Here is a 23,279-nt window from a genome sequence, read left to right as displayed (position 1 = left end):
AATATGACTAAATACTGCAGACTATTCCTTTAATGTACCTTTAATCTCCACTCTGGGATAAATAAAGTATATTATTATAAATAATATATAAACATTAAAAAATATAAATAAAAAAATAAAATATATAAAAAATGAATAAAGTATATTATTACAAATGATATATAAATATAAAAAAATAAAAATAAAAAAAATAAAATATATAAAAAATGAATAAAGTATATTATTATAAATAATATATAAATATTAAAAAATATAAATAAAAAAAAATAAATAAAGTATATTATTATAATATATAGAGTGTATTCTATTATATTCTAATTCAAAATATAAAGCAGAGGAGACAAAGGCTGCCAATTTTGCTGATAAAGCCCAAACAGGACAGGTTTTGTATTACCGCTTGTGGATTCAAAGCCCTCTCAACATCTGTGTTTCATTTTGAACATTTGTACGGATTAGATAAGGTATTTGTTCAGTATTATAACTGTTAACAAGATAACAGAAACATTAACTGGCTTTTAAAAACAGTTGTTTTACTAAGTGTGGCTCTTACTGTCTGTTTTCTAATCATGTTCAGATTCTCTCCTCTGGTGGATTTGATGTTGGTCTTCCAAGAGTCAAATCAGTTTTTTGGAAATTTCCTCAGAGTTTTATCAAAACTTTCGAACTGTTTTCTTTGGAAATAGAAATACATCAGATAATTTTCAGTGGAATTCTAACTTGACAAATTTGAGACAGAAAAGATTGGCACAGAATTGAAAGACCCAGACTACGACAGCAATGATTAGAAATAATTCAACTTCCCTGAGGAAATGTCGCTCCTGTCTGAAGAGGGCTTAAAGTTTGAATCCCCTGGAGGCTGCGCCATATGCTAACTGAGCCATTAGCTTTTTTTTTAAAACAGTATCTCATTGTGTCAGCGAATTAGTTTGTGCTCAGTAAGCTTTAAATTTATTTCCTGTCTACTTTCTGACAGGAGCGATATGATGATGTTCCAGAGAAGCCTGACAGCATCTCGGAGGCTGTCAGAGACCACAAACACTGAGACAGTTTAGAGTCAGGCTCAGGCCCAGAAAGAAGTTTGATTCATGGCCGTGTTTGAGGCCAGATATGGCCGTGGATGAAGGAGCGTGAGTGAGAAAGATGAAATGGAAAACCACTGAGAGAGCACCAGAACACCTCTCTATCTCTCCAACACGCCCACACCGCTGATCCGATACTTGATCCAAGCTTCCTGGACGTGTGAAGGGCCAAACATGAGTCTGTGTGTGTGTGTTTCTGTGTGTGTGTGTGTGTGTTTCTGTGTGTGTGTGTGTGTGTGTGTGTGAGAGAGAGGCTCACCTGCAGCTCTCTGCACACAGACCTCGATGAGTCTTCCCCCCCTCGTTGCTCGGTAGACGGGTGAGATGGATGTTTGTCATGCTGCTCCCCAGCCTCTACAACGGGAAAAGCAAGGAAGTGGCAGTCAGTCAGGCGCTGGCGTGACGCAGACGCGCTGCTTTAACACAGAGGGCGAGGGCGGGGCAGGTACAGGTAGTGGCCAGTTCACTGACTTGTTGCCAAGAGCTTCAACAAAAGTACAAACAACTCAAGCGAAATAATTTTCTCTCCTCTCGCTGTGACTTTTCAGGTGTAACCATAACTTCACTTCATTTCTTTGTGTTTACAGCGACACAAGCTCAAATAGAGCTGCTCTCGAAGCTGATTACAAGCGAATCTGAGGAAGCTTCTCCCCACCCTGACAACATCAGGCTTTGATTTCCACAGTTAGAGGAAAGACAAAATCCCCACAGCTCTCACAGGTCCTTATCAGGCTTCAGATGCACCAGGCTTAGCCATTTTTTTCAGTCTGGGCTGTTAGTGTGTGTGTGAGAGCATGTGTGTGTGTGTGTGTGTGTGAGTTCAGTGACGGCTCTGATCAGAAGGCCTGTCTGTCCGTAGGTGTCTGGTTCCTCCGCCTGCCTGGCTGGCTCAACCCAACCCCGTCAGTTTTCTTTTTTCGGGTTGTTTGTTGCTTGTGTGCCACTGGACCTGTTGTGTAATGCTTATAAAAGATTTAAAGGGACAGGAGGCCTTCAGAGAGCGGTCAGCGGTGGAATCAGGAAGGAGCTGGGAAGCACCCTGGGGAAATCCACGAGGCTGAATATCTTAGCGTTGGTCACTGTTTACAAGGAAATAGGAAAATAGCACCGAAAGTTTAAAAAGCTGAGCGAGGAAAACAAGGTGAAACCTGCACTTTGTGCAAATGTTGAGAGACTTCTACAGAAGAGAAACACATATATCTACGTTAACGCCTTGTGTTCAACTTAAGCCTCCCAAAACTAGTAAAACAAGAGGCTAAAACTTTAAACACAAAAGGATAAAAAGTTATGACATCAAGCAACTTTCAAATGGATAAAAGCAACATACAACTTCATCTACTCTCATAACTTCTCAAAAAAGCTCACAAGGAAGGAGAGTAAAAGATACAGCTAAAAAAAAAAAGTACTGCTGCTCCTTTAAATCAAAACCCGAGGTAGGGGTGTGACTGCCTTGAAGTGCCGATACCTGGGCTGATACTGATCCAATAAGACTGAGGATTATGTTTTTCTAACTTTGTAAACCAACCAATTGCACGTTGAAAGTTACCAGAATTGGAAAAACAAGCGTGAAATACCTGAAAATTGCTGAGCTGCTGCCTATCGTCATCGCCATGTTTTAGCTCTGCCGAGCAATCTTGCACAGATCTACTGGTGTTGTAAACACAGAAGAGCATAGATCTGAGTTGAAAAGATCTGTCCTGTAGATCAGCTCTTTGCTATCAACGTCAGATTTAGTTTTTTGAGTCTGTATCGCACTAATAATTGATACCAGGATTGGGTTGTTGCATCTCTAATCAAAGGGCTAAATAAGTCTTTATGAGAGGGTTTGGAGATGGTCAGTTCGTCAGCAACAAGTGGAGCTGAAACTGTCCATGTTTGATTTCTGGAAACAGAAGTATGCTAGCTAAGGTTAGCCTAAGCAGCTACAGTGTTCGTGGCTGATGTGGAACACTCTATTAAAGCAGTGGTCCCCAACGCCTGGGCCAATACTCAACTTACATTATTTCTGATTGTCAGCAGTGTTTTGTTTGAAAATGACCGGATTCCCTCCATCATACACGTCTATGACTCATTCTTGATGCCAAACCCCCAAGCTAGCAAAATGGGCAAAAAACAAACATCTTTGGAAAGTTTCTTTAAGCAGGGTAAAAGAGGCAGTGAGAAGACAGAAGAAAAGCTGGTCTGTGAAAATATTGTCTGACATTAAACCGGACTGTGGTCCGTCTTGTACTATGTAGTCAAAAAAAGAAGATAAATCCTCAAAATCAAACGTTTGAGTCAAATCTGAAAGTCAAAAACCAGATCTCTCAGGCCCTCATGAGACAACTCACGCAACAAGATGAACTTATTCTAAATTGTCAGGAGAAATGATTTTAAAACTCACGGTTGAAGTGAAAGTGTACCTCAAACTCTCCCATGAGGAAAAAAAACAAACCTCCATAGTACTTAAGTGACCCAAACAACAGCAACAGCGTCCGTCCTGATTCTCCGAATCTTTACAAAAGCAAAGCACAGAGGCAGCTACAGTATCCAGTCTGTCGTACTATCAGCACATTTTAAAAAGAGAGCCAGAGCAAACAGAAAAAGAGAGAAAGAGACGCTGACTGTGGAAGCCAGAGCTGCAATGCAGACCAAAGGCAGCAGCACACCATCTTGCATCATCTCTGTAACGCGGGGTCTTTCAGGTGTTGGACCTCCAGCGAGGTCGAGAATGAGGAAGCAGATTTAAATCCTTTCTAAGGATGTCAGGCTTGCACGCTACGCAGGAGCAGAAAGGCCAGGATGACGCTTCACGGGCCTTAAACTTTCGTACGGTTTCAGAGAAGGGAGAAGAGATGTCGCTGCTGAAAGTGAGAACAAGGAAGGTGTGATAAACGGTCGATGTTAGCTTAAACTGAAGACTTTTTCAGCTTGTGCATCACAGGCCACATGCAAAGATGATGGCATACAGACCAAAAACTACCCATGAAGCTATCGTTTGTTTGCTACCAAAGCCTGACACAAGGAAAATGTCAGCAGGCTGGTCAATAAATGAATCAGGAATCACTAAAAAACACACAGGCAGAAATGTTATTTGACATGAAGCATGATTGATTCATCACAAACGTTACTATCGTTGTAAACATCTCCTCAGGCCTGCTGTTCAGCCAACAACCATACGACAGGTCAGCCCGTGTAAACACACGTGGCTCCATGTATCCATGGAAATGTTTCTGCAACCATGAGAGCTTTGTGTTGGAGACCAGTGCGTTTACACCAATCAGATGTTAAACTCCAGCTGCTTGCTTCTACTAAGCCAATAACGAGCTGCTGTGCAGCGAGAGGAGCCAGGGGAGCTCCACCCATCCAATGAGGAGCAGGCATTGGCACGGTGGCCTGTGATGCAGCAGCTTTAGGAAGTCCAGTGGATGTGAACTGGACGGGAGCCAAAGAAGAATCACCAAGAGAGCAAGGTAAACAACTTATCTCTCTTTCTTCCTCACAGCCCCCCTCTCATCTTTTCACTCTCGTCTCTCTGATCCCGAGCCATGACATTTACCCCCTTCCTGCTCCCTTTCTCCAAGACTGAGAGAGATAAACACGAGCTGTGTACTGGTTGTGGAGAAGTCCAGCCCAGAAGCGTCTGCGTCACCCTCTCAGTCCCTCCTAACTACGCAGAAACAAATGTATCTTGGGAAGAGTTCTGCCAAATCCCAGCGGCCCTGGAGGATGAAAACAAATCACATGACTGAAGTGCCACCGGTCACATACACGGAGCCGATGTGTTGTCTGAAAGGAGCATACAGCTGGATGCTAACCAGCTCCCTCCACGTTGGCTGTCCCCTTTAACTCCATCAAGAGTTAACCTCGAGAAGTAGGCCGGACATCAACAGTTCCACACAGACACATGTATGTTGGCATGTAGAAACGTCTTTCCTGATTCAACAACAAACAATCTGCTGTGTCGGCCACCTGGCTGCACCTTCTCCATGAGGGCATATTTAGGGAACAACACCGTTTCCTCACAGGTCGGTCGATACCACGCACGATTGTATCCCCCTCTCTGCACAAACCATCCGTCTTCCTTAAAGGTGGCAAACAGCGATGATCAAATTCCTCGATAATTCACTGCAAAACACTCCTGACTGAGCTTCTCTGTGATATTAACAAGCCTCCAGAATATTCCTTTGTTAACCCCTTTGTCGCACTTCTGCCCAGCCGACACACACCTTACACCGTGGCATCACAAACAACACCCAGAAGAAACTGTGGTACATCTCCCAGCATCCATGTTGAAACTCTCCATATCAGCTCACAAGAAGTACACACCACAAGCACACACACACACACACACACACACACACAGATATATAATAGCGACAAGCAGAGCGGATCAAAACTACCAAGGAGGAAGAGGAAGAGGAGGAGAAAGCGAGGTTCGAGGTTGTCCGAAACCACTGTGTCCACTTCAGGTGGAAAACTCGATGACTCTGGGCTTCTGTTATCTCGGCTTCTGTTTCTCCTGACATGAAAAAGTGACGTAGCAACTAATCCAAAATCTCTCTCTGACTTGCTCTCCCTCCCTCCCTGTATCTCTCCTTCTCTTTCTCCTTCCCTCTCCCTCTTTCTGCTTGCCTCTAAAAACACACGCACTCTTTATTTTCATCTTGTGGCAGCAAGCACAACTGCTATTAAGACTGCTACTTCGATCTAACACATATACACAGAGACAGAGCCTCGTGCACGCGCACGCACAGTTGTGCACATGCGCGCATGATCACGCTATTCCTCTTCCTCAGTGTGACGCAGCACTTAATTCTCTGTGCTTTTATACCAGTGTTGTGGCTACACAACGCAACTTCTTGATCAAGCTGAGCTGAAACACACTTGCTAGCTGCCACACAGGGCAAGTGAGCATGAGCAGAGCGCAGTTAAAGGGACCCTACCACCAGCACGGCTGCCTGTCCCCCACTCTGTGACGCTGCCGTGTCCCCATTTCCCCCCGTGTCCCCTTATAATTGGGTCTCTCTTTCTCTCTGTTTCTCTCTGCCCGGCTGCTCTCCTCTCTGCTCTCAGCTAGAGACGCACTCTGGCTCCTACGTCTGTGTGTGTGTGTGTGAGGCTGAGCGGACCGAGTCTCCTCGATCACCTGACAACCCACTGGTTTTAAAGGCACATCACCAGCTTGTGTTTCAGTTGCATAAGCACTGAGAAGGTCTTTGGCTTTTTAAATACGGGTTTAAAAGGGATTCCTCTTAGCTCTCAATCTGCAAAAAAAAAAAAAAAAAGTAAATATTAAACGGTAGGAGTTGCAACACCTTTATGTGGCATGACGTGTCTGTCCATTAAAACCTGAATCTGTCACCTCATCACCAATAGGCTGACTTCCTTTTTCAGTTCTGGGTACTTCCTATTTTCCGTTTTTAATCAAACTGTAGTCCGGATTGAGTAATCATCAACTTTTTAAGGCTAAAGATTACAAAGTGCTGCTTTAAACTGATATAAACGGGTGTAATATTTATGTAACTGTATTAACCCCGGGGATGTAGCTGTCTCTTTAAAAACACTCTGTCCCTGACTTATAAATAGTCTGTTTTGGTTCAGTCAAAAGCCGCCACAGTTTATTTTAAGAACTTAGCTCTTTGTAGATTTATCTGATTGTTCACGTACCTTGATCAGATGATTCTTCATTTGTTATGTAATCCAGACAATAGAGCTGTGAGGAGATAAAAAAGAGAAAACAAAACCTTCTCAGAGTGCAAAAACCAAAGCATACAGCACTCAAAATCAACAAGCAGTGACAGATCTTCCCCTCACGAGGTGCTTTTTTCAGTCAAAACAAACGCTGAATTAGACGAGACACTTTGGCTGACCTGTGAGGCTCGACGGCTTTGTGATTGTTTCAGACGCCATCTCAGGGGGTGACGCTACAAACGCTGTAAGAGAGAGCAGAGAGGAGAGGACAGAGTGGCAAAAACAGGATGAGTTTAACCTGACGGATTCACACTAACACAATGTTATTCTTCTATTTGAATTGTTTTTATGAGCAGATTTCAAACAGGGAGGATTTATCAAGTCAAATTAGCTCATTTTGTGTTGTTGCGTACGCCGCTGCATCACCACAGACAATGTCCAGCCAGCACAAAGAGGAACAAGCTGGGCTGTGTCTCTTTTATGAGCTCGTCTGTTCTCAACAAGGCTGTGCTTATTAGGTCTGTCTGCATTTCTGAAGCATAGAGTCCCTTTTATATGCTAAGCTGAAATAACAGCTTTGTCTCCGCTAAACAAAAGGTAAACAAAGTTCTTGTGTTTGCTAGCTCACCACTGCTCCACCTATTTATTACCCAGATATGTGACAGTGTTCCCATTCAACAAGTGCTTCAATGAATTATTCATACGCTTTAAAAACTTGGAAGAACGCTTCCACATGGGGACAATGTTTATCCTGACGATGATAACGTTTGGCCAAGACTCAAGTGTAGAAACTGCAATGCAGCCTCGCTGACCGCCAAGACCTTGCACTTTTACGTCACTTTCCAAAAGGCTTGCTTGAGCCCATAACCCCTGCTGTAAAGTATTACATTTTCAATTATCCTTCAGTTACCAGTCAAGATTGTCATCTAAGGTTTCATGTTGCTGTAAATTTTCTCCCCTGCAGCTCTTTTTCGCAGCTCGTGATGTCCTAATTCCCCACCGGAGCCGAGGGATATGGAGCCCTCAGCTTCACCTTACAGGAGCAAGAAAAAGGAGAGCATCGGTAAAAGAATCAGCTTTCACCCTGCAGCTATATGGCAAATGTAAGGGATCTGAGGGATCAAAGCATGTTTGCTCCAAGCACACTGGTAGATGCTGAGGTTATCGATTTGAGGACTGAGATCTATGTACTCTGCTTGGATAAAGATGTCCTTGGTTCTATATGTGCGTGCCATGCAAAGACTACAGCAACAGCTAGAAATAGGAGTTCTAGTAGAGCTCGTTTTGCAATGTATCACCTCTAAACCAACCAACTGGTGCACTGTTAACATGCTCTAAAAATTATGAAACTGCACAGACAAAGATGACTGCACCAAGGTTTTAATAGTTAACTAAAACAAAATTAAAAGCGAAAACTAAAATTTTAAATACACTGTAGTTAACTCAAACTAATAAAAACTAGAAAAGAAAACAAAAACGATAAGTAAACTAAAACTGTATCTTGTGTTCACAAAACTAACTGAAACTAACTAAAATGATAGACAAAATTCTCTTAGTTATAGTTTTTGACAATATTAATTAGAGGTGTCCCAGTCCGATATTGATATCGGATATTGGTCCGATATCAGCAAAAAAACAAATATCGGTATCGTATCGGAATGCATCTAAAATCTCCAATATAAGCACTTCAATATAAGCAGTCCATTCCAGACCCTGCTCCTGCAGTTTTTATTTGATTTATTTAGGTTATTTTCTTGGTCTTCTAATTTGTTCTTTATTTTATTCAGTTATTAGTATTTTTTATGTTTAATATTAAAATTTCTGTTACCCATTGGTTAATAATAAATGGGTCAGTTTTTCCTCATACCTACTGCTGCCGACTACTGTTTGAATAATATCACTTAATCAAGCCTTTTCTAACATGACAGACATACTACAAAATAAATAATAAAAGTATGTATGTTTAATGCTGATATCGTATCGGATTAATATCCGTATCGACCAATACTCAATGCTGCAGTATCGGTATCGTATCGGAAGTGAAAATGTAATATCGGGACATCCCTAATATTAATCGCCTTTAGGATTTAAATTAATCCAACACATTTTCCCAACCAATTTTAGACAGTTTTAGGTAGTTCTCAGTGCCGCACAGCACCATCACAGCGACGTACTGGGACGTGCTTGTTTACTGCACTGACTGGCTGTGCTCTGTGCTGTGACGAAACATAGTGAAGCGATAAATCAGAGCATCTGTAATAGTTTAATTGTTACAGAGTCCAATATTTTATTTATTGATTATATTTTTTTTATAATTTATGTTATTATTTTTATGTAATTTATGTCAACATTATTTTATATAATTGATGCTTATAATTTTTATACTAAGTTTATATTAATTTCATGTGTTTAAGGCAGCAGCCAACATTTCGGTATCAGCACTGACTGAGCAGTGAGCACTATGTTGGACTTGAAAATAAACAGTATGACAAAATATTTACTCTGACCTTTTTGAATCTTGCACCTAGTTAATAAGGTATGAAAAAACGAAAACTAATCTAAAACTAAACTAAAACTAAGCCTTGTTGCAAAAACCAAAACTAAATAAAAACTAGAATACCTGCTCTACAACTAATTAAAACTAAACTGTAATGGAAAATAAAATGTCAGAACTAACTAAAACTAAACTATAATGACAAATCCAAAACTATTATAACCTTGGACTGCACACACAGGATGTTTTGAATTAGAGGGGACAAGATTCAACAACAGGGAACAGCTATTAAAAAAAAGAAAAAAACAAAAGAAAAGCAGACACAAAGAAAATAAGTCAAATGGGAGAAGTTGTGAAATAGTTGTGGCAAAGAATCAAGAATGCACTTTCTCCTTTGTAGATCTGAAAAAGTGGTTAATCACACATAGACAAACAAAGTGAAAACAGGGGCATGCTCAGTACTGATTGGAAATATGTCAAACTTTTGTTTTTGTCTTGCCCAAAGCTGTAACTTGCGTAAAAAAAGGCTGAATATTCATGCTTCTTAATGTATGTTTGTGTTCACACAACTTTCATGCTCCATCCAGGAGTAGTGCTGCTCCTTCCTGTCTGCTATTTATGCTCCTCATCCAGTGGGCAGTGTGTTAAATTTAGCCATGTCATCTATCAGCCGTGCCCGTTCCACTTCCTAAACCTTAATCTCTCCCTTGGAAAGCTGCCACGCCAGATCCATTCATATTGTTTTTGGCCTTAATGGGAACAATGGGTTGAGTTCCTCAACGTGCCCACGCTTGCATGATTAAGTGATAAAAGGTTAATACTTTTTTGAAAGTGAAAATGCTTTAGCAGTGTTTTTGTTATTACCTGTTTTACAGCTACCACTCGGAGGAATTCAACAGGCTCTCTCTGAGGATGTCTGTGAATGTGGCAGAGAAATCTGAAAAATGACTTTTGTACAGATACATCACTTTCATGCTTTTGAGTTAAGAGTTTTTCCTCCATACTCCTTAGAAAACATCAGTCATACCTTACAGTTTATAATGCAAAAAAAGCATTTTGCAAATCAGCTTCTGAATTTCTAAAAACAATGACTCTAACTGGACAGCAGCTGTCGTGACGTGCTACTCCTCCTGGATGTTCCTGTGTGTGTTTTCTGTGAAGTGAATCGGCGCTTACCTTGCAATTAGAGTCGAAAGCAATCCCTGTTTGCCCCTGTGAAAAAAAGAAATAGCAATATTTATCTGGAAGGCAAGGCATTTCAACTTCAAAGCTTTACTTTGTTGTTTATTGCTTTTCCTCAATTTTTTTTTTCTCACTGGTCAGCTGACTGCAGTCATTTTGGGGATTTTTAGTTCATGTAAGGCTTTATGATACAAAAGCACAACAGATGGATGATACGGACCTAAAGTTAAGGCACAGAGTGAAAAATATAAACTCATTTAGACACACTATGAGCTGTTTGGTCCACACTCTAGATCTGCACCCATACATCCAAATCTATCCATCTATTTTTTGCAAACTCTTCAGTATTTCTCTCTTTTACTTCATGCTTCATTTAGTACAAGATGCATGGCTGCAAAACAACGCCATCCAGTGTTAAATCCAAGTATTGCTCTTGGAGGGTTTTGTTTACATCAGGAATAAAAAGTGCGTATGACATAGAAACCTCTGGATGGATGGAGCTGAGTCAAAGCAGCAGGGCAGCAGGGGCATGCACTTTAGGTTTAAAAAAAGAACAAAAGTGAGCCTTCACCGACGATCAATGATGTTTTTTTATCTAATATAAACTAGTTTCTTGTTCTGCAAACAAACACTGGAAAAAACAGTATTACATAATTGTAACTCTTGGTTCGTTTCACAACAAGAATCTACTGAACAAAGTCGACACTTATTTGCATTTCACTGTAAATGTTAATATGTAAATATTATACTCAGGGGGAAAAGCAGCACACTATATTGTAAACACTCTGACAGGTGCCACGGTAGCATCCAGAAGATTTAAATGTACAATTCATTAAAAAGTTGCATAACAATGCTATTTGTATTTAGCACACAAATGAAGACACTAAGTATGCATTTATATAAAACTCTAAATTTAATCTAATAACCCTTAAAACTATAACAGAGTTTAATAAGTCATAATGAAGCCTGAAGTTCATCAAAAAGACAGAAAATGGCAAAAATATTGAGCAGAATGAATATAGACCGAGAATAACAACGTCTACCTCATAAATTACATGACTACGCAATACCGCATGGATGCTCACACCACTCACTCCTGAGGTAAATTGAAGTGCGCAACATCCTCCTGCAGCAGCGAGCATCCAGCACACCTCTCGTCTCCATCCCACCCTGCTTCCTCTGAGCACCTCCGAGAGGAAAATGAGCCTCACATATACGCTCAGACATGTTTTATAAGCGAACAGCTGAGAGCAAATACCTCGCTTATTTCCGGGTAACGTTGGAAACTGCGCACTACAGCGTATTAATCAAATTGCGGACATGCGTAATTCTTATTTGTGTCTGAGAAGAAAATAACGCATCTCTTACAGTTTATGGTATGAATCATAAAGCAAGCACATGTTTTACAATTAAAAGTCAAAAGCATCATTTTAGGAAAAAAAGACAATGAGCAGGTTACTTTATGTTCCTGGGAACAACCCAACGCCCACAACAGACGCACTGTAGCCTGTATCCATAAGGATGATGGTGTATGATTTACTGGAGCAGGCGCTGGATGTATACATCACTTTACGGAGGAATAAGGAAAAACTTACCGACAGCGTCTCATTCCTTACACGTTATGTGCCTTCACTTCTACTTCTCCGTCATCTTGGCCGAAGCCCCCCATTTATCCCCAGTTAATTACCAAATTCACAGTGGTCCCTGCACTGATGAAAACCCTTGTCCATCGACATTTTCGCAGCAACACAGCCAGGCCACGCCCCGCCGCGCACACCCCCGTTTGCTGATTGGACGCTCCCCCGAAAGCTCTACATGGGGTCACGTGCTTATGACGCATGTTTACAAACAGGCGCAGGGCTGGAAGAGAGTACAGACGAAGCGAGAGGATTTTGCCCTAAATCCCGCTAATATCTCTCAAACTTTAGCACTTTTGTGATAAGAACTGACCCCTTTCTTTGCTGAAAATATGTCAACGGTAGCTCAAAGTCATTTCCTGAATATTAAAGGTGGTTTTGTTCACGCATACACCTCGTGGAGGATTTAAAGGTGAAGTAAGCTCAGACTTCTGGAACATTCTTTTTACGTCGGATTTACTTAAAAGGCCTATGTGTTATATTTTTGATTCATTTGAGCAATATTTTGATTTTAAAAGGCTTAAGCCACATATTTGGAGCACTTTACGTCATTTAAAACGAAAGAAAGCTGGTTACAGTGAACTATCTTGATGCGGAAGTTCGTCGCTTTCACATTTCCACGTTATCACCCGTTTACGTTTTTGATTTCAAAATATAGCCCGAAGGCACGTTTTTGATTTTGTGCAATATCTCTCAAAAATACTTACATTTTGACTATAATTATTACAGAAACATGATTATTCTGTTATTTTTTCATTCAGCTGCTGATCACTTCAAGCTAACGTAAGGTAGTCTTTTATCATAGCAGCCTTGCCCCCCCAAAATACATTTTTTTAATCAAGCAAACAGATTCAGTCAGAGGATATTCCATCAATTGAGCCTTGAGGTTCACAATGTTTTTGAAAAAGACAATTTTTTTTTTTTTTTTTTACCCACAATGAACTATCTTTACAATGGTTCGAAGAAAAAATGAGCAAAGGGTTAACATCTGAAGTAAAGAGAATAACCAGGTGTTGCTGGAGTTATGACCATTTTTAGACTTACATAACATAAGTACATAAGGTTGTGCCAGAATCATCTACATCTATGGCTTCATACTTTGCACCTAAATTTGAAAGTTGAAGATATCACGAAAAAAAAAACCCATGGTCTTGAATCTGTTCAAACATCCTCTGTAGCACATGCCTTTGACTACCATTCAGGTTAACAGAGAACAGCTTACCTATTTAGTTTCATCTGAACAGTATGCATCTAGAAAATGCACATAACAGTGTGTATCCAAGACGGAATAATGCTCATGAATAGCCTGTTTCAGAGGTCGAACAGGCAGAATATTCCTAACTAACAGGGCAACTAATATATCATGGATTCTGGTTTGATAATGATATGATAATTTAATTCAACATCTCCTGAGGGGATATCACTTTTTACAATAAGTCATGGTTGAGGATAAGGGTATGTAAAGCCTCTTAGGTCACAATCTGAGACAATCTTTGTGGAAAACAATGCTGCCTTACGAACTCTTAAAACCAAAAGATATATTTTGGGGAGAATTCATCTCAACCCTTATAAAATCTATTTTATAATATTTAATAGTTTATTGATGTTGTGTATTTTTGTTCTCAAGTAAGGTTTGTTTTATGAGATATTTTTTATACATTTGCGAAGGTTTGTCTGGCACCTCAGGGATGCAATCCTAGTGTTTCTGTGTTTGTTGTATTTTACTTCCTAAGAAGGGGATCAGCCCATTCCCAAAGTGATGTCAGCGGTTAATGAAAAAAACTACATCTATCATATAAAGAACCTCAAAGAGGTTTTTGTGATTGAAGCTTATTTTGACCTAAAGAGGTAGAAGAGAACATTTACAAAAAATAAAGCTATCTCAAAATACCAATAAATATAAAATACTTTTCACTTAGATTGGTTTTGCATGGATAATGAACTTGTGTTGTTAAGCTTGATATTTACCATAAAGATTTTGTCATTGTAAACCAGCCATAATTGTAATTTAGTAATTAAAATTATGTAGTAGGTTGAGCATGTAGTCAGCTCACTGACTTAACATTGTCACCATTCATAATATCTCTGAAACTATTTAACATTATCAGTCTAGGTATCTTTTGGTATTCATGTTAGAGGTGTATGGTAATTCTTCTAAAGGACAATAATTATACAGCATTCTTGTACTTTAAAGACTCTAAGTATTTCAGTTTTGATGCTTTTTAAGTTTACTTTATTTCATTTGAAACCCTTTCTTTAAAGGTTAGGCTGCAGTTTTCCTGTATGGGATCCATGAAGTACAGTTTGCCTTATATTTATATCTACTAATCTTATTATTTGCAGTAGCTTTTATCACATTTTTAGAAACATTTGGATTATAGCTCTCATACTGGAAATGAAAAAGCAGCAAATGGACTTCCCTATTAATCAAATCATCATATCTTAATCAGATAAAATAATAAAATTATGCAAGTTGCTTGATAATTCTTTTGTCTCATTTTGAGTTTGCGGTTCTTCTGTTGCCCCCAGGCCACAGCAGGGGGCATCCTAACCCAACAGTCACATTTAAAACTTCTCTCTCTTGTGTGTGCGTCTCTCTGCGTCACTCTGCAAACTTTTTTTAAACTGAGCCGATGTGAATCGCCTGCATGTGCACATGTCTGTCAACAAGGATTAAGATTTAAAGTAAACATCTCAGCAGCTAAAACCACACTTTTTTAAAAAAAAAAAATCAACCTGACGTATCAAACCTTTACTGTGTTTGTACTTGTGCATTGTTTTGCTGAGCTTTCAGTACACTTTAGTTTGTCACTGTGTTGTAATTAGTGAAGTCAACAGGGTGTGATGTCCCTTCTGTGGACAGTTGCATCCTTGGAAAAAAAAAAAGAGACAATGCCTTCCAGATTGTTTCCCCTCAACAGATGTTTGGAATAGACGGCAGCAAAGAGAAATGTGCAGGAAACAGACGGGATATCGATTCAAGTTTCCGTTGTTATTTGCTGTTTAGGTGTCTATGGAGACAAAATATTAGATTGTAACACTACACTTCTCTTTCTCTCCTTTTTTGCTGTCTTTTGCAGCATCCCTTCTTTTCCACAGAAAAATGATATGGGAGGGTTAGAAGAGCAAACATAAAGTGTAGCTTCAAGCCACACATGCATGACGAGAGCCTACAGTTTTGTAGCGCTGAGGATAAATTTATAGTGACTTTCATCAAGTGTAAACAGTTATTCACAACCACCTGTCAAAAACTACCTGGCCTCTGACACAGCTGTCAGATTGGACGGTTACATGCAGGATGTGTCTGGTCCCTCCCTCCTGTGCACGTTAGTCAGTGGGGCCCCATATTTGTCTTACAGTGGACCCCTCCCTTAATGTGGATCCCAGCTTTTGAACTGCATAGTACATCTCCCATGATGCATGTTTTTTTTTTTTTCAAAGTATGTGAAAGTATATTTCTCCACTTTCCTCCTGTGTTGGACTGTGAGAGGATGTCCATATAAGAGTGGGTGGATAACAACCACTGCTTTCATGCAAGAGTGTTGCATGCGAAAATAAAAACCCTTTCACTGCTGCCAAGTTGACAAAAACATAAATCCCGGAGTTCAAGTAGAGTACGCTTTCTGTGATCACTTTCAGAGACCCACTCAAATTGTAAAAATCATTTTAATGAAACGAAAACTGCACACTTGGAAGTGCTAGGGCTGTGATGATTACTCCAAGTGAGGGTTAATTGTACTGTGGTTAATTGTGGAACATTATCCAGTTAGAGCAAAGTCTTCCAAGAGATATTTAGTCAGCTTGTGGACTCACTTGAATATTTTCCCCAGTTTGAACATCCTGCTTTGTGGTTCAGCCTGACTTAAATCATGCCAGAAAAGTTGTTTTGTTGATAAGCAGAACACTAAGTGAGGTTAAACTGAAAATTATACTTTCTGATCCAGCTGTTAACTTTTACATTGTGTTACTTGAGCAGTGTCATCAGGATCAGTAGTTTGGTCTGCATTGACAAATACTTTAAAGGCTGGGGATTATTAGTCTACCATGAATCACTGGTTTCACTTGGCGGTAAAATGTCAAAAACATAAATATGGCCATCAAAATAGCTCACAGCCCATAGTTATGTCCTGAAATTAGGGTTTCTTTTGAGGGAAGTAGACCTTGACCAAAAATTAAATACAAAAAAGAACACAATGGGGAACATTCTTAGGGTAAATCTGTCGCCAACGGATCCCGCCGTTGATAGACGAACCTTGACAAACCAAACCGTGTGAACCTTGTAATGGCATTCTGGTCAAAGTAGTGACTCGTTTTCATATTTTTTTTTAAATTCAGATGTGTTTTTTGTAAGTGTGGCTTACTTACCACTGTTCTAAATGCCTCAGATACTAGTTCAAAACTTCTACACGAAAATTAAGACCGTTAATTTCGTGCTAAAAGTGACTGAGTGGTATTCCGGGCCAGTGGAAACCTACTGGAGCTCCTGATTCGGAGGTGACGGGCAGCCATCTTTGTTTAAGGAAAGAGGGTGCAATGACGCCGTTTATGTGATTTTGGAGGAGAAAGCGTTTTTAAACCAAGCGGATCATTAGAGAACTGTATTAATGTGAAAATAAATTCACAATAGCTGGTTGCGCCAAAAAATACCGACAAAAAGTTGTTATACTCATGAAAAAAACGGACGTTGGCAGCAACGTTCGAGTCCTCATATGCAGAATTACGAGACTCTAAACAAGCTCAAAGAGGGGTTGTTGTACTTACATGCTCCAGGTGGACAAGCAAGCGGCTCCAAATTAAGATTAATGTTGCTCCATGACTTTCAAATGAATTAATAACACTGTTTTTTTCAATAAAATACCCATTAAATATAGTTCTCCACAACCTGTTGTGGTGCTGCCACCTAGTGACGAAGTCAGTAACTTCAAGTCTCAAATGTTCAATCATCTTTAACAACATCAAGGTGATCAAAGTGCTTTCCCTTAAAATAATAATGAAAAAAACACCAGAGCAAAAAAAAAAAAAAAATCATATTGGATATAGTAAAAATTTATAATGGAAAAACATCTCACTCTATGTGTGTTTGAATCCAGTCAAAAATAAATAGGTTTGAAGCCTGGATTAAAAAAAAAAAAAAAAAAAAAAATGTCAGAAATGGTGCATGTTTCAGGGGGCAGCTTATCCCAGAGCCTGGGCCCAGTGACCCAGTGTTTAGACCTTGCTCTGGGGACTTCCAGCAAGCGCTGGTTTGAGGACTGTAAGGCCCTAGTGGGGCTCCAAAAACACACTAAATCAGACAGATAGCTAGTGAAGGGCAAACAAAACAGGGGTGATGTCGAGTATTAGTTTAAAAGTGTGCAGTGACATTTTGATCCAGCTGAGTAACAACTTGGAGACACCGACAATGTTAGCCTCTAAAAATGTAAAATAATCAAATAATGCACTTTGTGACTGTGTAATGATTGTTATTCTGACCGGGAAAAGGAAGAGGAATACTAAAGTTTAATTTCCTCTGAGGATTTATATGTAGTCAAACAATGTCACAAACATGGGAACTCTGATTTAGCATTAGTGTTTCTTGAATCTTCCTGCATTTTTTCACTATACCTCCTAAATTATTAACTTGTGAACACAAGACCACATAACAATCTCAGAGTCCAGTAGACATCAAGAGTCGAAACACGTGAACAGAGATAGCTGTGTTGCTTCAGAGAGGCCATGCTATCCTGTTCACAGTTTCCAGTCAGTATCAACACTATTCATGATGTTCCAGAGAGGAAGGAAGTTGGTAAACATTCCTTATTGTATTTTCTCCTCAGGAATCTCAGACAAAGAGCGACATTATGCAACTGACATTAGAGAGTTATGAGGAGTTTACAGAAGAATTCCTCTCTGCTAAACTGTAAAATACTGTCTTACATAAAGACATAAAGGACTCTCTTTGCCAGTATTTCTTTCTGATCCTTGCAACCTCTCCATGAACCTTCAGGTTATCAGAGTCTGATTTTCATCACAGGCTCACTTTGCAGACCACACCCTCTGACCTCAGGGTCCCCGCCGGTCTCTTGTGTCCTCTCCTCTACCTCCCACCCTTCCATTCCACCCAATATTATCTTACCATCAACGGGTTTAGAAGGGGCGTGCTTTGGCATGGAGAGGGAAAACATGACGTATTTGGCAGCTGTGACTACGCTGAGGGGGGAGACACCCCACAATAAAAACAGCCAGCTGAGTTTTGTTCGTAATCCCAGATTCCACTGCAAATACACGACTCTTGGCTGGGTGGAGGAAAAGAGAGGTGGAGAAACTTAAGAGCTGGATGAGATGAAGGATGGGAGGAGAGCTGGCTGGAGCTGAGGGATGAGTGTGATACTGAAGGAAAGCTGAGGAGGAGAAGAGCTGGAGTGATGTACTTGAGGGGTACAGGGGCCGATGGGTGGAGAAGGGTTAGTTTGACAGAGTTAGAAAAGATAAATCTTTGCACGTTTGGTGCTTGACCATAAGAATTACTTTGAAAGGATACAGAAAATAAAAAAAAATCTTCTGGATAATCCATTAAGTCCACTTCTGACTAGTTTTTAGCATGAAAAATGTTTACTACACAGTCTTGGTTTCAGAGAGAGCCAAAAAATGTTACTGCACATTTTTTTTCTTACTGCACTGAGCCCAAATTAAATTCCATTCCTCTTCGATATTTTGAGCCTGTGGCAGAAAAACAGAGATGCGTATCTCAAACAAATACAACTTTCAGTCTAGGAGGGGAAATATGGAGTTCTACCATTTTTGTGTCACTTAATCAAACCAGCTTTTTTAGCTTGATAGAAAGGTATTTGTATCTTAGATCTCAATTATAGTTTGGGATAGAAAGTAGCCCTCTAAAGGACACATCCACTATTTTTTTTCATACAAATTTAACTTAACCTCTTGCCACACTGGTGAACTTCACTATTCTAACTCTAGAAACAAAAATGTATTGATGTGTCTTTGAAATTGCTTTTGTTGTTGTCCATCTAAAAATCACTTCTTACACAGAGTCTGAAAGAAATCAGGTATAAAGTACTGCTTTGTCAACAGGAACTTCCTCAAACACAGACACCTCTTTAGTTTAAAAAATGCCAAAGGGAAGATAAACATTTGGAGCAGGGTTGGCCAACCAGTCAGAGACCAAGAGCCACAAAAATTACCGTTGTACTACAAAGGGCCACATCATACACGTGGTTTTACAAATGCACTTTGTCTCACACATAAACTTCTAAATAAATTTCTGTTTTTACTGCAGAAGACACAAAGTTCCATCTATCTATCTATCTATCTATCTATCTATCTATCTATCTATCTATCTATCTATCTATCTATCTATCTATCTATCTATCTATCTATCTATCCCTATGAGCACAAGAGCGATTGATAGGAGCACATGTAGAGAAAAGAAACTGAAACTTAAGCATCATCTCATCACCAAGGGGTAACATCCGGTCAGTAAGAATGAGGCCTATGCAGAAGTGCTAAAAGTCGCTGTTCGTCGAGAATCCCCTTGAGGCTGGCTGCAGAAAGACCAGAAGTCACCTACACACCCAGCCAGAAAAACAGACTTTTACGACATCAAAAATCATATTTAAAGCCTGGTTTAAAAAATGGCTTGGGTCTAAAACGCTGATTTCACTATCGGCACACACTGTACGGGTGAGTGAATTTTTTTCTATCTCTGCTGTTTAGAAGTTATTAGGATCGTTCGATTTTCCAATCAGAGGCACAGCTCAGGTCATGTGACCGCCGGGCGCCCCGTAGCTGCTCGAAGAAAAACTCACAGCCAGCGCAATAGCAAATGTGGCTGCGTCCGCGAATTGGCTTCATTTCATGGTTTCAGAAACACACGGGTGACGTTGGGAATGCTCCATTCATGTTTTATACAGTCTATGCTCATCCCCCAAGTATTGATTAATACTGATCCCAAAGTTGACACGTAAATATCAATATCTTAGATTGATCGGCACACCACTACTTGTAACAATATATATATTAATAAAGTAGTTTGAGATTTTTCATAAGAAAGCAACACTTACACATGTGCGTGACAAGAAAGGGAGAGGAATAAATAACAACTTTGTCCACAGGGGGCGCCAAATTCAACATTTCAAGCATCTACATATTTGCTCTGTGGTTGTAGTAATGTCAACAATGCAGGTTTGGCGCCGGTGTTGGATTGCACAGACCATGCACAGAGGCCAAACTCTGAACGGGAGACCTGAGCTCAACTTTAAACTAAGGCCTTTTGTTGCATTTCTTTCCCCACTCTCCTGCTGGAATCTCTGTCTCTATTAAAATTTAAAGCATAAAAGCCTCCCAGTCCCCAAAGTGAGAAGTGCACTAAGATTTGCAGAACTGTTTTATCTTTCCAATCAAAACAGTGTGTCGTATGATATCAAACTTGAGGTTCCACCTCAGAGAGTTCAAAGTCAAATAAGGTTATAAGTAACGGAGATGTCAGAGCGTATTAACATATAGGATTGTGCGCATCCACTGGGATTTACACGGTTAAATTCTGCACTCAGCAGCAGTTGGCCGGTCTCAGGTTATAGATGACCACATTCGACCTCACATATTTCTGTCTATGGTATGTGCTTTTTGCATCGGCTTTATGGTGACACCTCTTCAGCACTGCGGCCCTGCTCGCTGGCCTTGAGAAAATATTTTCCTTGTAGGGTGTGGAAGGAGACGAAGCACAGGAGGAGGAATTCACATGGGACTGGATCTTGTGATGAAAAGAGGGTGTGAGGGTCTAAAGATGGATGGGAAACAAACGAGTCAGACTGTCACATACAATGACTGCTGACAGAAAATGAAGATGCTGAGGGAATTAGTGAGCCGACGCCGGACTGACACGCTGCTCATGAGCTTGTCTTTGTGGCCGTTTACGAAAGACAGCTGGTGGAAGCTTTTGCTGCCCCACCCCGAACTGTGAAAGACAAAACAGTGTGAAGTGATGTCATTACTACCGCTCATGCAAACCAGCTGTGGGAACATATGTGGCGTGTTTAAATACAGAGCGTGTTGGAGAGCAGATGTATGCGTGCATGAACATGAGCATGGTTCTCCGGTATTAAACCTAAACGCCTTTTCCGCTCACTCTTATAGGATCGATGTTTTTCTTGGAATGAAAGGAGGCTGAAAACACTTCATACAAAGACATTTCTTTATTTTTTCATGTTTAATCCAATTCAAATCATCGGGTGCTAGTAAAATGAAACAGTCACAATGGAATGTTAGCAATGAAACAATACAACATGAAATCAACAAAACATCCCATTTCAACACCAGAACGTTTTTCTTTAATCTGTTGTTTAAATCACAGAAAAGTTTTGGAGCCAGGCAAGGGCTCAAAAAACAAACAAAAACAAAAAATCTGAGGAATCTTTTTTTGTTGCACTTCAAAATGCTACGAGGAGGATCTGTTTCAATTGCACTCCCTCGCCACCTTATGGCTCGGAGTCTCCACACACTGTTGTAAATTACTTTAAGTGGGGCGTGGGTTTGTTTTGGGAAACAAATTTTCTTTTTTCTAGACAACTTTTTACTTGATGCGACGTGCCGAGGTAAGGTATTTATCAGTACAGTTACGTAGCACTACAGTTTGGAACGTGACATCATGCTAACGTTGTAGCAGCTGGCTATATGTTAGCCCGGTACTCCTAAGCTAACGTGACAACAAGTAAACACTGTCAGTTTAGGCTAATTAGCCTTTAGCTCAGGCTGTATCACTCTCCTGTTTAGCTTTCTTCTGCTCTTCTTTCCTTTTTCTGTCTGACAGTCAGGCTCCTGTGTCCACCATCACTACAAAATTAGCCCCAGAAATGATTTTTAGCAGAGAAAAACACAGATCTCTGTATTTTATCTCTCCTCACGATTAAACTTCTTCAGCCAGCTTGGTGTTGCCATAGAGACCTAGACGTGCCGTAGATCAATCCAGTCCTGGACAACCTGAACTGGAAGCTTAAACATAGCAATTAAAATAGCACGTAACCAGCAATATAGGCGCTGATAATCTCATTTTAAAGTGTGGATTACGATCAGGCATATATCTAGAAGGGAGACTTTTTCAAGATCAATTCAAACTCCTCACAGCCCCTTTAAGAGCAAAGTCAAATTGTTGAGAAATTGAAAAATTTCAAACAAAAATCTGTCTGTCCTCTCTTTGTGTTGCAAGACCCAAATATGTTTTTTTAAAGACGCCACAGAGCATATTTTAGTGGAACATGAGCAATGAAATGAAATTTCTTTGGTGCTTTAGCAAAACATAACAAGTAAGGGAAAAACAAAATCAACACAAGACAAAAAGTTACCTTATTATTCACACTGTTCAATAGAATAGAGATATTAAAAAGAGCATATACAGTTTATTAAGAAGAGAATAACACTGACAAATGGATGGATTTGCTTTGCGTCTGAGGCCTTAATGAGTCTGTTGGTCACACAGTCAGCTGTGACTGTAACAAGGCCGCTTTGCTTTGTTGCTTTGTGGCGGTTGAAGGCACAAATGGACAACGTGGTGTCATGATAACATCAACACTCCTCTGCTCTCACAGAACTCAGTGAGCCATCACTTTGTCAACTTTTTTTTTTTTTTTTTAGTTTTTTTTTTGTACAAAAATCTTACACTTTTCATGGCTTATGTTACATGCACATTCAGACTCACCAGCCACTCGCACACTAAGGTCACCATCGGCTGCTTTGCATAAAAACCACACGCACGTACAGTTAGCGAGATAAAAATGTCTGGGTAATAACGTACACGCTGTCCATGCACAGTACTGCTGCAAGCATACACACACATGCACGTTCACACTCGCACTGAGACGATCAGCGACTCGACACATAGACTGGTTAAAGAAGTGGATGTAGCCAACGTGATATCACATGATGGGTTGTGAACATGCCGTTTCAAGCCTTGAATTCAGAATTTAGGGACAGGAAGTGACCATATTTGGATGGCAAGGAAAACAAACAACTGAAAAACATTTTTGCACATGGCCTTGAAATACCATGCAAAATTAGCATCATACTTTTGGAAAGAAGTCACCAAAAACAAGTTAAGAAAATGTTACTGAGGTAATGGTGCTGCATTCAAGTGCTCCTATGGTGGTCGGATTTCTCGAGGTTGCAAGGCCTGACCGTGCTATGTTCATGCACTGCAAAAAAATGAAATCTTAACAAGTGTTT

General features: G+C 40.0%; 1 long non-coding RNA gene across 1 annotated transcript; it reads right to left on the bottom strand.

The window, feature by feature from the left end:
* Positions 1-1,336: 1,336 nt before the first annotated feature.
* On the bottom strand, positions 1,337-10,161 carry LOC141799239 (uncharacterized). The gene is made up of 4 exons (XR_012599236.1): positions 10,111-10,161; positions 6,932-6,994; positions 6,729-6,774; positions 1,337-1,433 (listed from the first exon to the last, which is right to left on the bottom strand). It is a non-coding gene; the product is annotated as an uncharacterized LOC141799239 (long non-coding RNA).
* Between the last annotated feature and the right edge of the window lie 13,118 nt (positions 10,162-23,279).

This window comes from Halichoeres trimaculatus, unplaced genomic scaffold (genome assembly GCF_033239565.1).
Source record: "Halichoeres trimaculatus isolate MK-OKI-2021-1 unplaced genomic scaffold, fHalTri1.1 fHalTri1_scaffold_11, whole genome shotgun sequence".
In the NCBI taxonomy this organism is placed as follows: domain Eukaryota; kingdom Metazoa; phylum Chordata; class Actinopteri; order Labriformes; family Labridae; genus Halichoeres; species Halichoeres trimaculatus.
This window is presented reverse-complemented; position numbering and strand designations above follow the sequence as displayed.